The sequence below is a fragment of the Saccostrea cucullata genome, unplaced genomic scaffold (genome assembly GCF_032062105.1).
Source record: "Saccostrea cucullata isolate Sc308-1 unplaced genomic scaffold, CSIRO_AGI_Scuc_v1 ctg960, whole genome shotgun sequence".
NCBI classification, from domain to species: Eukaryota; Metazoa; Mollusca; class Bivalvia; order Ostreida; family Ostreidae; genus Saccostrea; species Saccostrea cuccullata.
Genome location: NW_026940593.1, coordinates 62,504 through 76,040, shown reverse-complemented (window position 1 = coordinate 76,040; position 13,537 = coordinate 62,504).

Below are 13,537 nucleotides of genomic sequence, written 5' to 3'. Positions count from 1 at the left end.
TATAACTTTTTTAATCGGCTTATGACTGTACATGCATGCAGCAGTCAATACCAATGTTACACACTAACGATCAGCAGGCATATGAGTATACATGTACCTACAGAATAAGTGTAGGATAAGTGTAGATGGTAATTACATAACCAGGATAATATATCGAATATAAGCATAAACGGTGATGCAAGTTGCAAAATACGTCAAGTTCAGAATATACGTATTTAGAAACCTTAAAAACCAGAGCCCATGTTAGTGTGATTTAAGTTATCCATATGCTCTGCATTTTGTAATTCGTACATTCATGTATTTTGTTTTTCCTTTAGCCCCCCTTCCCCAATTTTATTAACTGATATATGATTCGATATGGAAAAAAATCTTGTTATGTACATGTACGCTTCAAAGGGTCACTGCTATATATAGAGAATGACACCCCTTTCCATATCACATTCTGTATCAGCCCGAGACACCAATATCAGCCAGAGGGCCTAAGTAATAAAATACTGTAAAATTACTGTAAAACAATTTGTATTTGCGTGCGAGGAAAATTCGTTAGTTTCGCAAACTACTATAATTTACGAATATTAAACGCCGTGGACCATTTATTTTACTTCATAGTGGTAAAAATGATTCACGGTCGCTTAGATTAATCGTCGCTGATGAATTTCAAACTAATGAATCGCGAATAAAAGATGACGAGAATAATAGTTCGTTTACAGTATTGTAGTTATTTCTTCAACACGCAAGTAAGTTAAGGCACTGTATTGAAGTTTCTATGCAATTGACTAATTAAAGCACATAAGGGCTTAGTTTATTGCACAGAAAAAGTTAAAACTTGTTTTCTTATACAAACTTGGCACCCACTTCATGCCCTAGCCAGTGCACATTATGACGTCATACAATGACGTCATAGTCCTGTACTACACAAGTTTATAAGGAACATCAACAATAAAGCTTCGGCGCAAGGGCATACTCAACTTTGTTCTTCAGAAAAAAAGGTATAATTAGACGCAGAATATTGTAAGGCTTTATGATAGTGCTGCACAAATGTCGACAGTGCAATTGTTTAGTTACTGTTTTAAAATTTTTAAGTTGAAACAAGGGAAAAATTCACTGTCCGGTATAAGTTTCCAAAAAATTTTATCAACTGAGAAAGCGCTTAGGATTTGTGCAGCAATATTATTATGATTTTCATAACATTCTTTCTAATATTTGACTTTACTTATATTAAATTTCATATAGGATTATATTAAACGTTCTTTTTTCAGAATTTATCGATGTGTAAACTCTGCCTCTTTACTCACAAACTGAATAAAAGTGGAAAGGCAGAGTTAACACGTCGATAAATTCTGAAAAAAGAACGTTTAATAATTCTTATAATTCCAATTACGATTTTTTTTTATTATTAAAATTATTTCTCTTTGAGGCCGCCATACAATCCGTTATTTTGTACGGCGTAGGAATACTTTATGCCGCAAAGAAACGTATACAAGATGAATATAGATAAAATCGAAATTTATTTGTCAAAACAATCAATAATTAAACTTATAAAAACTCATTGAATGTTGTTTAAGTCAACAAATATCGTAAAAACGCGTATTCTCCAAAATAACTCGTCCTTGACCATGGCCATGTTGACGTCATGACAAAAGTTGAAGACCGACGACGTCCTCGATTTGCTCTGGTTCGTACAAGGATTTAGGGAGAATATGGGACCTGTAGGATGTAAATATATGTATATGAATTTGATGCTGAAAAAGCAAGAGTCTGAGGTATGTTTCATTTCCCTATCACAACGATACCAACTGAGCTGATATGGAACGTCGAGAAAATGACAGCATGATCAGCGATTTCAAAAATTCACACGCGTAATCCGACAGTGACATAAACATAATATTCCCGTCTGTCAGTCCTGTTTATCTCCTTTTCAATCATTAATTAATTCATTCATTTTTTATTATAAGATTCTCGTAATCATAATTTATCTAAAACGGACTAGAAGTATCTGTTTTCATTGTTTTTACAACAGTCAAGAAAGTAGTTCTGGTTGAAAAATTAATCGATGTGTAAACTTTTTCTTGAATTTTTTCTCGTCCAATCAAAACACAAGGAATCAATAAATTAAATTAAGATTGGAATTATTAGAATATGTCCTTGCGTCGGCGTTGTTTTCTTGATGTGTTTATTACCTTGAATGGAAAAGATAATTGACGTCATTATATGACGTTATAAAGCGCAGGTGCTTTCTAATGGTGTGTGTACTAAGAATGTAAAAGAAAATAAGCTTGAACCTTCTCTGTGTACAAATTACACAAATTATGCATTTTCATTCGCTCATTTGCATAGAAAAGCCTCTATCTAGCCTTAACTTACTTGCGCAGACAACTTTTACTATTACAATATAGCATTGATTCTTCTCTGCACGAATTTATCAGTGCACAAAATGTTTTTCATGAGGATATTCTACAATCCTTCTGACAAGGCAGCCCTTAGCCGCTTTCACTGAAAAAAAGATCTGTCCGCCCGTTTAGATGTATTTCTGTCTGTCTGTCAAAAAAAAACATTGTTCCGAAATATTTCGAAAAGTTGTCGAGCGTTTGCAATTAAATTTTACACAACAACTTACTAATTGTAACGATTAAAACTGTCTACTGTATAAAAAAAATTCAGAGGTAATGAAGAGGCGATTACACAGACAGCAGGATAAAAAGACCAATTTTGACGATACATCCCCGTTTAAACGTACAAACGTTGTCGTCAGGGTTGTTTGTAAACCATTCCAGATCTTCTCTGACGACGGATAATACCTTATATGGTGAAAAATGCACTATAAATTGCACAGAAACTTGTTTTTGCCTTCTTCCTCACTTTAGCAATGTAATAGCCAGACACCTGGGGGAATCCTGATTGAAATAAATTAATAATATCTGTATATATCGACAAGAAACATATTGACGAGAGCGTCTAAATTCGATCTCAAACAAAGTATCCCTTTTGTGACGCAACAAATAAATAATGTGTAGATAACGAACAGTATTCAATATCAAAGTCCATAAAACAATATAAATAGGAGCAGGGCAAACATGGACCTCTAAAACATCAAAGGTGGGATCAGGTGCCATGGAAGAGTGAGCATCCCCTGCTGACCGGTCACAACCGCCGTGTGCTCCTTGTCATGACCGGAAATAACGGAAAAATCCGTCGTCAATTCAGAGTATATATAATGGACTAATAATAAGTATGAAAAACGTCAGTCAGCATTTGACTCAATGATAAATTTTATTTGCTAACAAAATCATTGTATTGACCATAGAACTTACGAAATGATAACTTTAAGCGAGACTGCTGATATCCTTGTTTCATCAACTTGCTTGTCAATACTATACCTCGTTTTATAAATTGTTCATACGTAGAGATGCTCTACAAATTACATTTTTACAAGGTAATAATTAGTCATTTTGATATAGAAACATCCTCAGGCAGTGCAGATTCAAATTTGCGCAAATCATGACCTATGGTGGAAAAATGGTGAGCAACATTTTACACAGGAATATATATGAAACAATTGTAAAAATTGTCTTCTAATGAACAACAAAGCCAGGGTTAATCATAGTAAAATTGAATCATCATCAGGTAGTGCAAAATTCAAGTTTTTTCAAAACATGACCCCTATGGTAGGGTGGCACGCATATTTAAAATTCTTCTCCTCAAGAACAAAAAAGTCATGATTTGTTATATGAGTATGGAAGCATCCTTAATTAGTTAAGATTCATGTTTCTGCACCAAAACACCTAGATATGTATGGAGCTAGAACAGGTGATTCACATAAGAGTATATAGAAAATATTTCTTGATGAAAAAAGACAAGGCCATATTGACTCAGTTGAGAGTTGTGGCCGATGGACCTATTGCATATATTTTAGTCTTACTTACACTATGTCAATGCATACAAATTAAGATATTTTAAAACATTTTTAACATATCTGCTGTTTTCAAATTCTTACTTTATCAACAGAATGGGGCATTGTTGTTTCAATGCTTAATTTCAGACATATGTCATTGCAAGCCAAAAAAAAAAGGAATTACTTTCTAAGGTATTAAACATTCAAACATTTACTTTTCATTTACAATGTTTAGCATAGGATTTTTTAAACTACTATGCAAAAATATCAACAATGATTTAAAATTAAAATTGCACAAGACCATTTAGACCACATCGACAATATGGTGTTCTAAAGTGGTGTAGATTTGATTTGTTTTAAACTTTCAGAAAGCAGAATTCTATTCGAGAATGTAGCTTTATTTGTTGTTGTTACGTCAAAAGGAAAAGTTGCACCTAGACTTGAAACTAAAATAACAGCAATGAATAGAATAATGACCCTTGGTACATCTCTTTGTGTGGCATGATTTATTGCATCTTGATTAAACTTTTGGATTAAACTTTTGGATTAAACTTTTGGAGGGGTAGCCTTTTGAAAAAAATTTACAGAAAAGTGAAAAGAGAAACCATGGCAACACCATCATTAAATAACGATGAATGGAAATATGTATCGAAATGAAGTCTATGTGAAATTATCACGCCAGAAAGAGTAGGAAAGAGTAGGAAAAGTATCGGTTTGATTGATTGATTGATTGCATACTGTTTAACGTCCTTCTAGAGAATTTTTCACTCATACAGAGACGCCACCACTTGCCGATGGATAGTTGCAAATTTTATCCTTTACTCGGCAATGAGGGCCATTGAGTAGGGAGGGATCTTTTTCGTGCAAGCACCTACTACAAAACTGGACCTCGGTTTATACAGTCTCATCCGAAGGACTGGTCGCCACACCCCACAGTAGGAGTCAAACCCACGAAGTAAGGATCAACTCCTTATTTTGCGAATCTAGAGCAGAAATTCTAACCACGGCACCACGCTGGTGACAGTAGCGTTTTGATGTTAGAAATGAATTTGAAACTAAGTAACCGGTGCTTGGCAACACTACATCTGTATCAAAAACTGATATATAGAAAAATGATTTTAGTGAAGTATACTTGTAAACCATTTTTTATTGAATTTGAGCAAAAGAAAATTCTAGATGTTGCATTTTGAAATATAATTTCTAAAGTCAAACAGACTGACTAACAAAAAGACAGATGAACACCGTGCCCTCGGTTACTAATATAATAAAGCTTTACTGATTTCTGATCAATACAATTTACAAACACATTAAATAAGAAAATTGTTATCTTATAGCTAAAGTCTTCAAGTATAGTCTGTATAGATACAAATAAAGGATTGTTTAGGAAAGAGACTTTCAATATATACATGATGTGGATTAAATAAAGTCGCATATTTCACTGTAAAACTTCGCCATTACGGCTATTTAGGTCATTGTAGAACAAGTATTTGAATGAAAAGGCGGAGCGTCTATCAAGCGTGCGATTATTGAACTTTTACGAGAAGCACTGACTTCTATAGTTGACGTTTACTTGGACATTTAAACTTGTATCATGTACGGAAGTACAGAATTGATAATGCATAAGAAAACCTTTCTTGTGGTCATAGGTATGGTGTAAGCGGCACTTACATGTGAAGACCGGGAGTTGAGGGTAGGGTCTTCGTCGTTTTCTTCAAGAACAACTTATATGTGCATTGAAATAACCCGTTATTTCCGTTTAATTAAGGGTTGAGCTAAATATTTATATCGTAAAGGATCTACCGTACATGTAGCCCTAGTGTAAAAGTAAGCGCCAACTGTAAAAGTCAGCGCTCCTCGTAAAAGTCCAGTATGAATACATTAGCGTGTGTTCGAATTGTACTAAGTTTTATGATGAAGTGATACATAAAACCCCTCTTATTTAGTGCTAGAGACCGACCAAATATAAGTACCCTTTTTTTAATTTGTCAGCCTTAACTTAGTTTTTTTCCTGTTTAACTTACAAGTTATATTTGAAAAGATTTATTAGAAATTATTCAATTTATTTATATATAAAGAAACACAATTATTTGGAATTTGTTAATAGAAAGTATAATGCAGGATATATACAATTTTTTCATACTTTAAAACTTTAGTTTTATAGAGATCATAATTAATCCATTAAAGCTTATAATTAATACATTAAAGCTTATTTCTTTTACATGAATAACTATTTCATAGCATGTACATATATGTTTTTTTGCGAAATTCGTTTGCTACACCACATACGGTTGAAATATGATATATAAACTTCCCTCTGTGTATAAAAAATAAAATCGTAAGAAAGTGAAAATTAAACGTCAGTTTAACTTCAATATTATTGTTACTGGATATTTACATAAAAAAAATCTTTTCCGTAAGGTTTCTTAAATTCCAAGTACGCTTTTTTTAACAAATGGTTTATTTTTTAAAGATATGATAAATTAGTATTTTTTTTTCAAATAATGATCTATAAAATTAACGAAAAACCGAGAAAAAAATATTTAATATCTTCTAAGGTTTAATGAACGTACCACTGATGTGACACACATGTATATACATGTATACTTAGGAACAAAGGCAAAGAACAAGATAGGGTAAGACGGGTATTTGGCCCCGGATTTTGGGTGTCTTTCAGAATGATCCTACAGTTTATCCATTAAAACCTGTCGTCATCCCTGTCACAAAATGAGTATTGATTTTAAGATTTAGAATATACAAGGGGTCACAGTGAGGTCAGGAAATAGGTCAATTTTCGACATTTCTCATTTCATATGCAAATTTTTATCAATTTTACAGCACATTTTCTTTCGGAAAACAGTTTATGTGTAAAAATCTCAGATAGGCAAGCTTGTGCTCTATGTTTTCCAAAGAGAAATGTATCCCAAATATGATGAAATTTCATCAGAATTGAGAAAATTCTGGAAAATGACCTATTTATGCACCCTTTAGTGGCTTCCATGTAAGCTTTTAATCCAAATTAGTGTTTGTTTTAAAGGAAGCATCATTTTAACGTTTTAACTACAAACGATTACAATTTTACGGATGTTCTGATTTTTACCTTAAATAAGGGGCCATATTCGGCTGTTACCCCATCTTGTCCTTTATAATATACATGTATATAACAACAGTATTTTTTTTTAATTCTGTATTTAACTTGACGAGATACAAACAGTAAGTGCAAGGTTTATGCTACAAGCCTCCAATATATATTGATAAATACCGAAAAAAATCGAACAAAATTAACTGAAATATCGTTACACAAGTAATAACAAATAAATAAAAATAATGTCAACATGTCCCGAATGTACCGGCATAAAAAAGTGTTTCCGAGAGTACATAAAAGTCTTATTATACCCATTTAAAAATGATTTGACCATCTATAGCTCGCAACAATGGACACGATGTCGCATTGATCTGCTCAAAGCATGAAAAGTGAATATATTTGAGTCACGTGTTCAATGCTTTGTTGTTCATGAGGTCAAAGGCGGATTGAATTTGTAAACAAGGTGCCTTTGCTATCGCATGTACCCAAGATTTTGCACCTTTTTGGAAAATAACATGTGAGCGCAAGACTGTTTCAATTTCCTTCATGAATTAAAACTACAAGTATAACTCTTTACATTAACCGTATTTATTACAACTTGAAACATCAATGCGCTCATATAAAAATGAGCTTGCAAAGTGGGGGTGTGGCCTAAAGTCTATGAAAAATAGATGTAAACAACGTACCCCTGCTACATTAATCAGATAAATATCCAATTACAGTGCAAGGAAGTGAAAATTGAAAAAGAAATTTATAAACTACAATGTTTGATGGAACGATTGAGACAAAAATATGAAGAAAATCTTTAAACTTATTTTTTGTAAATTATCGGGGGGGGGGGGGGGGCAAATTTTGACGTTTGAACGATTCATTCTTTACAGTTCGATATGAAAAACAAAATAACAAATAAAGTACTAATATTCTCAATATTGTTTGCAAATATTGCTCAGAGAAGTTACTCAAAGTCTAACGTATTATATATTCCTTCAACAACGACTCTCAATGATATATTTTAAAATTGCTTTTAAAATCATATATATCTTTGCATTTTACAACTATGTTTTTAATTAAAATTCACATGCTTTATTACATAGTAGACATCTTTTGTTATCTGTTCTACCAAATTTAAACAGTTTTTCATAGGTAAAAGATTATGAAAAAAATTAAAATCAAGTTCAATACTATCAGGAAATTTACACCTTTCTTCAATACAATCCATCTATTATCCAGTTTTACTGTATCCTCTAATTCAAATTTCTAGATCTCTTCAAATACTCGTACAATTTTTGTATTAATATCTTATGAAATTTTCAACAGTACATATTTTGGATTTTGCACTCGTAGCGATGATAATTTTATTCGAGGGGGGGGGGGGTATAAAATCAGGAACTAAAAGGACCGCATATACCTTTAAATTTACGAAAAACTCATTGCAATGGAGTTACAAGTTTTTTCTGTTTTTTCTCCATCACAAGAGAAGATCTACGTCTATACATCGTACTGATTTATTTCTTGGCGCTAAACACTTCGCTACACAGCGCATGAGGAATTGGGGCATTTAAATCATGTTTGTGATATGACCCTTGACTTAATGTACTTGAAATATTTCTCGGAAAGATGCAAAATTATGTTTGTCATAAAAGTGTATTTTTAAGGTAAAATGGGTCGTTGCTCCATATTTATGTCAAACAAAAATATATATTTTATTGCAAACGTTTTGGATCATCGTTCAAAAAAGAATGGAGAGAAGACCCACTCATATTGAAAAAAAAAGGTTAAAGTATGAGAAAATGATTTTTTTTTTTCGTTCTTTTAAGTGTGTATATGTTCTTTAGTATTCAAAGAATTTCAGTCTTTGTGAGATTTGTTTAAATGACACTTCGTCCACAATATCCCCCGATCTTCTTGACAAATATACATTAACAGCAGTCTCAAGCTTTTACATCGCCCAATTGCTCCAACAGATTATGGAAATTTGTATACTGTCCTCAGTTCAAAATGAAAATATGGGTATAAACCAGCTAACTAAATTATCCCCTATTATACACCCGGATATGAGATTCTAAATATTTAAAAAAAATAAGTCGTTTGGCATCTTAAAGCTTGTTTCATTTATGCATTCCCTGTCTTCCAGAACATAATAATGATAACAGTTGACGATTACACACATTCCTCGAAAAGATTTCAATGAATCACATACATTTCTGAAGGTTTAGAATACAAGCTGCATAAATTATTTTTATGAAATATTTACCTAGAAAAAAAAATTACCAATTTGAACATAAAATCTTCTACAGTGGCAATTTTGAAAATTTCTTTAAAAAAACAACAAAAAACAAAGATCGATTTCGTATTTTCATCCTGGAGCCATCATATATAATAGTTAATTGTTTTACATAAAATATTCAACAGATAATCATAACTTACTGAACCCTTGATCTGGAGGATATTGATATTTCCATATGCATGCATGTTTATTTAAAACAAATCTTTTTTTTTTTTTGTAAAATCAATTAACCTTAATCGATTATTTTGGTCCTGTTTATGTTTTATTTTCATTTGTTTATAGAAGTGGTAAGTTAAATATGGTTTGCCATCCTTTACATGAAAACCTATGGACCATTCCAAGTGATCTGTGGCAAAAAAGAGCAAAAACAGTTTTTGCTTTAAAGAATTATTTGTCTATACAATATACAATTATAGCCTTTTGATGAGGTCAATCCCTCGATATATAGACCTTAGAGAAAGCACATCGACCGAATACGAAGTGCGAGGTCGATATGCTTTCTCTAAGGTCTATACATCGAGGGATTGTACCGAATCAAAATGCTACAATTGTTTTATTATTTTTTATCAGTGAATAAGAAATGCCTAAAATCCTTCTTTCTAATACTCAGTACCTTCTCATACAAGGCATTGTTATGTCATTGCATTATGACGTCACAGTAATGAAAACCAGCTGCAGTATCTGTTTTTAGAAACATCCAGTCTATAAAGACTATTGTGACATCAGCACTATTGTTGCTTCACAGAAGAACGTTTCCAAATTTAGAAACAACAGGTTTATAAATTTTAAAAATAGAAACATCGAGTCTGTAACACTTTTTATACTTGATCATGTGATTCAGTTTGAGCCAGTCAGATAGTTGGAACAATAAAGAAAAATAATAAAAGCTATGAAAAAGTCGCGAGGATTTTGTGGTAAACATAACACAGAAATACACTCCCATTGTGGTTATTTTGTGTGTTCATGAATTCCCGTATCAAAACCATTGAATGTAAGTTGGAAACAAAGAACTGTAAATTGTAATAAATTTTTAACAGGTCAAAAAATTCACTCCGAACTATAAATAAAGAAACATTTCATTTTTACAATTTAGATAAAATGAGAGGGAAAATATTTTCAATTTTTCTTTTCTTGCAAAATGCAGTGTCGTTTTTGAACACATTATTGGTGGAAAAAAAAACGAATGTGCAAAAAACGACGGCATCTTAACATCCAGACATGTCTTAAACTTATTAGAACCCGACACTCTTAATGAAGCATTTGGTCAGTTGTTCATTTGTTAAATTAATTAAGAGTGTTTCGGCAGTATTAATAGCACATGTCATTTTATAATTGTGATACGGCCTGCCATCATCAGGGCCCACCGTATGCATAAATCAATCAATTTCTTTGAACTCCGATTGAATTTAATTTGGATCTAATGATAAGATCGCCTATATTCTTGTGTTTGCTGTATGCCACCATACAGGGTGTTGTGAATAATTCTTTGCATACATCATCATCAAGTATGTAACTCCAATATTTCGTAAGTCGTTTCCTTAACCCCTTTATACATGGGTTAAACTTGGTGACCAAAACGTTTGTGTACAGCCTTTTTGTTTTTTTCCTTCTTTGATCTTTTAAGATCCATTCTATTTGCAGACATAGTTTCTTGCATAATAGGTTCAATTTCTGAATGTTTGTAACCTCTTTTTCGAGATGAGTTTTAAAATCTCTTAAGATAATTTCCAGAACAGCTTGATCTCTAGTATTTTTCAGATGTCTGGTACATTCTCCTTTAATTAGGACCTTGAAAACTGATGGGCTCTGAGCACTTTGCCTGAGCAAGTATTGGAAACTGTTAGTAGGTTTGACATAAGAGCGAATGTCTAATCGCTGGCTGTCTAAGAATCTTGTTCCTTTGTAAATAGTAGTGTCTAAGAAGTTGACACTGGTGTGAGATATTTCATAAGTAAATCTCAAGTATTTATGACAAGAGTTCCCTATGTCAAAAAATTCTTTAATATCATCTTGGCTTCCATTAAAAAGGATAAACCCGTCATCTCTAAATCTGCGTAATAAATAAGTTTGTCGGCAGATTGCAATTTAGATATTACGTCATCAATGATGTCTTTCATACGTATATCTGTAATTTCTGGTGACAGGCGTACCCCCATCGCCGCGCCTATAATTTGTTGTAGTATCGTCCATTGAACTCGAAACAATTATTTTCAAGTTTACATTTGAGAAAAAAGATAAGATCAGAACTGCAAGGTCGAGGTAATTCCAGGTAAATATGTTATCTCGACAGAATGTAGCAATTCATTAAATTCCATGTTGGTGTACATGCTAGATACATCATAAGTAACCAGGATGACAATTTCAGGTTCAATCAAAGATTCAATTTATTGTATAAAGTCCGACGTGTCTTTGATGTATGAATCCTGTTTCTGAACAATGGGCACCAGGAAATGATCACAGTAGTGACCTATATTTTCCATTGGTTTTGAAAAAAGACATCAATCACCGAAGCCTGTCGTAAATTTAGCAGGGCTCGACACTCTAGACCACTTATGTTTTTTTTTCAATAAAATGTTGTTATGGAGGCATAGGATGTTTTGGCGGTTTTTTAAGAGAAATATGACTTTTTGCTCTTAAAGCCCGCCATTATCAGAAGCCCACCTGAGTATTAGTCTTAAGCTATTGTAAGCATGACTTAATTATCATTTCGCCTATGTTTTTGTGTTTACTATAGGCGATTATTGGTTCATCGATAAATAACTCTTTGCAAATTGTGTCTGTTTGCAAAATGTTCCAGTTTTTGAAAAGGCGTCTTTTTAAACCCTTGATATATGGATTGTATTTGGTAATCATAACATTTGGTTGACGCTGTTTTTCTTTCATGATTTTTTCGTGTAAGTACTTTTTTCTGATTGTTTTGCCCATTTCAGTGATAATGGGAACGATTTCCTCATTAGAGTAACCCCTCTTGATTAAGTGTGTCTTAAAGTTTGCTAAAACTTTTGCCAGGATAGATGAATCACTTGTTTTTCTTGCATGTCGGATGCATTCACCTTTTATCATTCCTTTAAATACTGAAGGACTGTGGGCACTTTCTCACAGAAAATAGCATCTACCTAAAAATTGTCACAACCGTTCTTTTTTCTGAAGCAATTTCACTTCAAAAACTGCTTCAGATTTACTGCCATCGCCAACAATAAATTTATATCTCCACAAACAAAGTATAAGGCATATTATCAACTTCCCACCTTCATTACTCTAATATGTTTCAACAATTCAACAAACTCTCACCACTAAAAGACACAAAGAAAATGCATCGAAACTCTGACATTGAGTTTGCAGATGCAATTCCATCAAACCAAGAAGCATTGTCAAGTTTCCAGGACCTGGATCTAACAATCGCTCTACCAGAGAGTAATGGCAGTGGCATTACTAGATCCTAAGAAGGAATTGCACAAATTAAAGCCATTCTAGAGCAGAGATTAGTCCTGGCCAAAAGAAGAGAAAGTCTCCGATATGGCATCCAAACAGGGAAATTCCAGACCTGGTTCCACACCAGGTTCGTTTGTACCCTGAACCTCCTCGCCAAAGACGACAATGACAAATTTGACAAAATTTGGCAGGAGACAATAAGAACCCAGACGAAACAAACGACCCAGACTGTTTTGGATTACATAGACAGGGAAATCAAATCAAAGCAATTCTTATGACTTTGAAGGTGAAAACAAAAGATTGATGAACAAATAACCAAAATTCCATCAGAAACAGATTACTGAAATCCAAGATTTCAGAAATAGACTGGCTACCGTGACTCAAACTAGCCAAAATGCGCGGGACCAGTCCCGGCTGGAACGCAGGAGACCGCTTCGCAGCAGACCTACAGGACACAGACAATTTAGGAGGAAACCGTATGAACACTAATAGTGTTAAACAATGTGACAATGTCTTAATCCTCTGAAACAGTCTACCCTGCATTGATTTATTTGTGACAATAACGCTTACAATTTAAAGTGATTGGAACTTTAGTTCACTCTAAAGGTACTAAGTGCTAAAAACCTTTTTTTCACTATTGACACTTAAGTTAAAGTTATAACCAATATTACCTGTATTGTCAATTTAAGACTAGAATATAATATAATACTTGCTTACCATTGTTTTCATTCTTTATTTGTATGCCTTTCAAAACTTAGGAATCAATATTCATTGGCCTCATCATAAGAATAAGGCGTTTCTAGAACCACGTGATTTTTCTAGCTTCAGTTAAATCGTCCAAGGA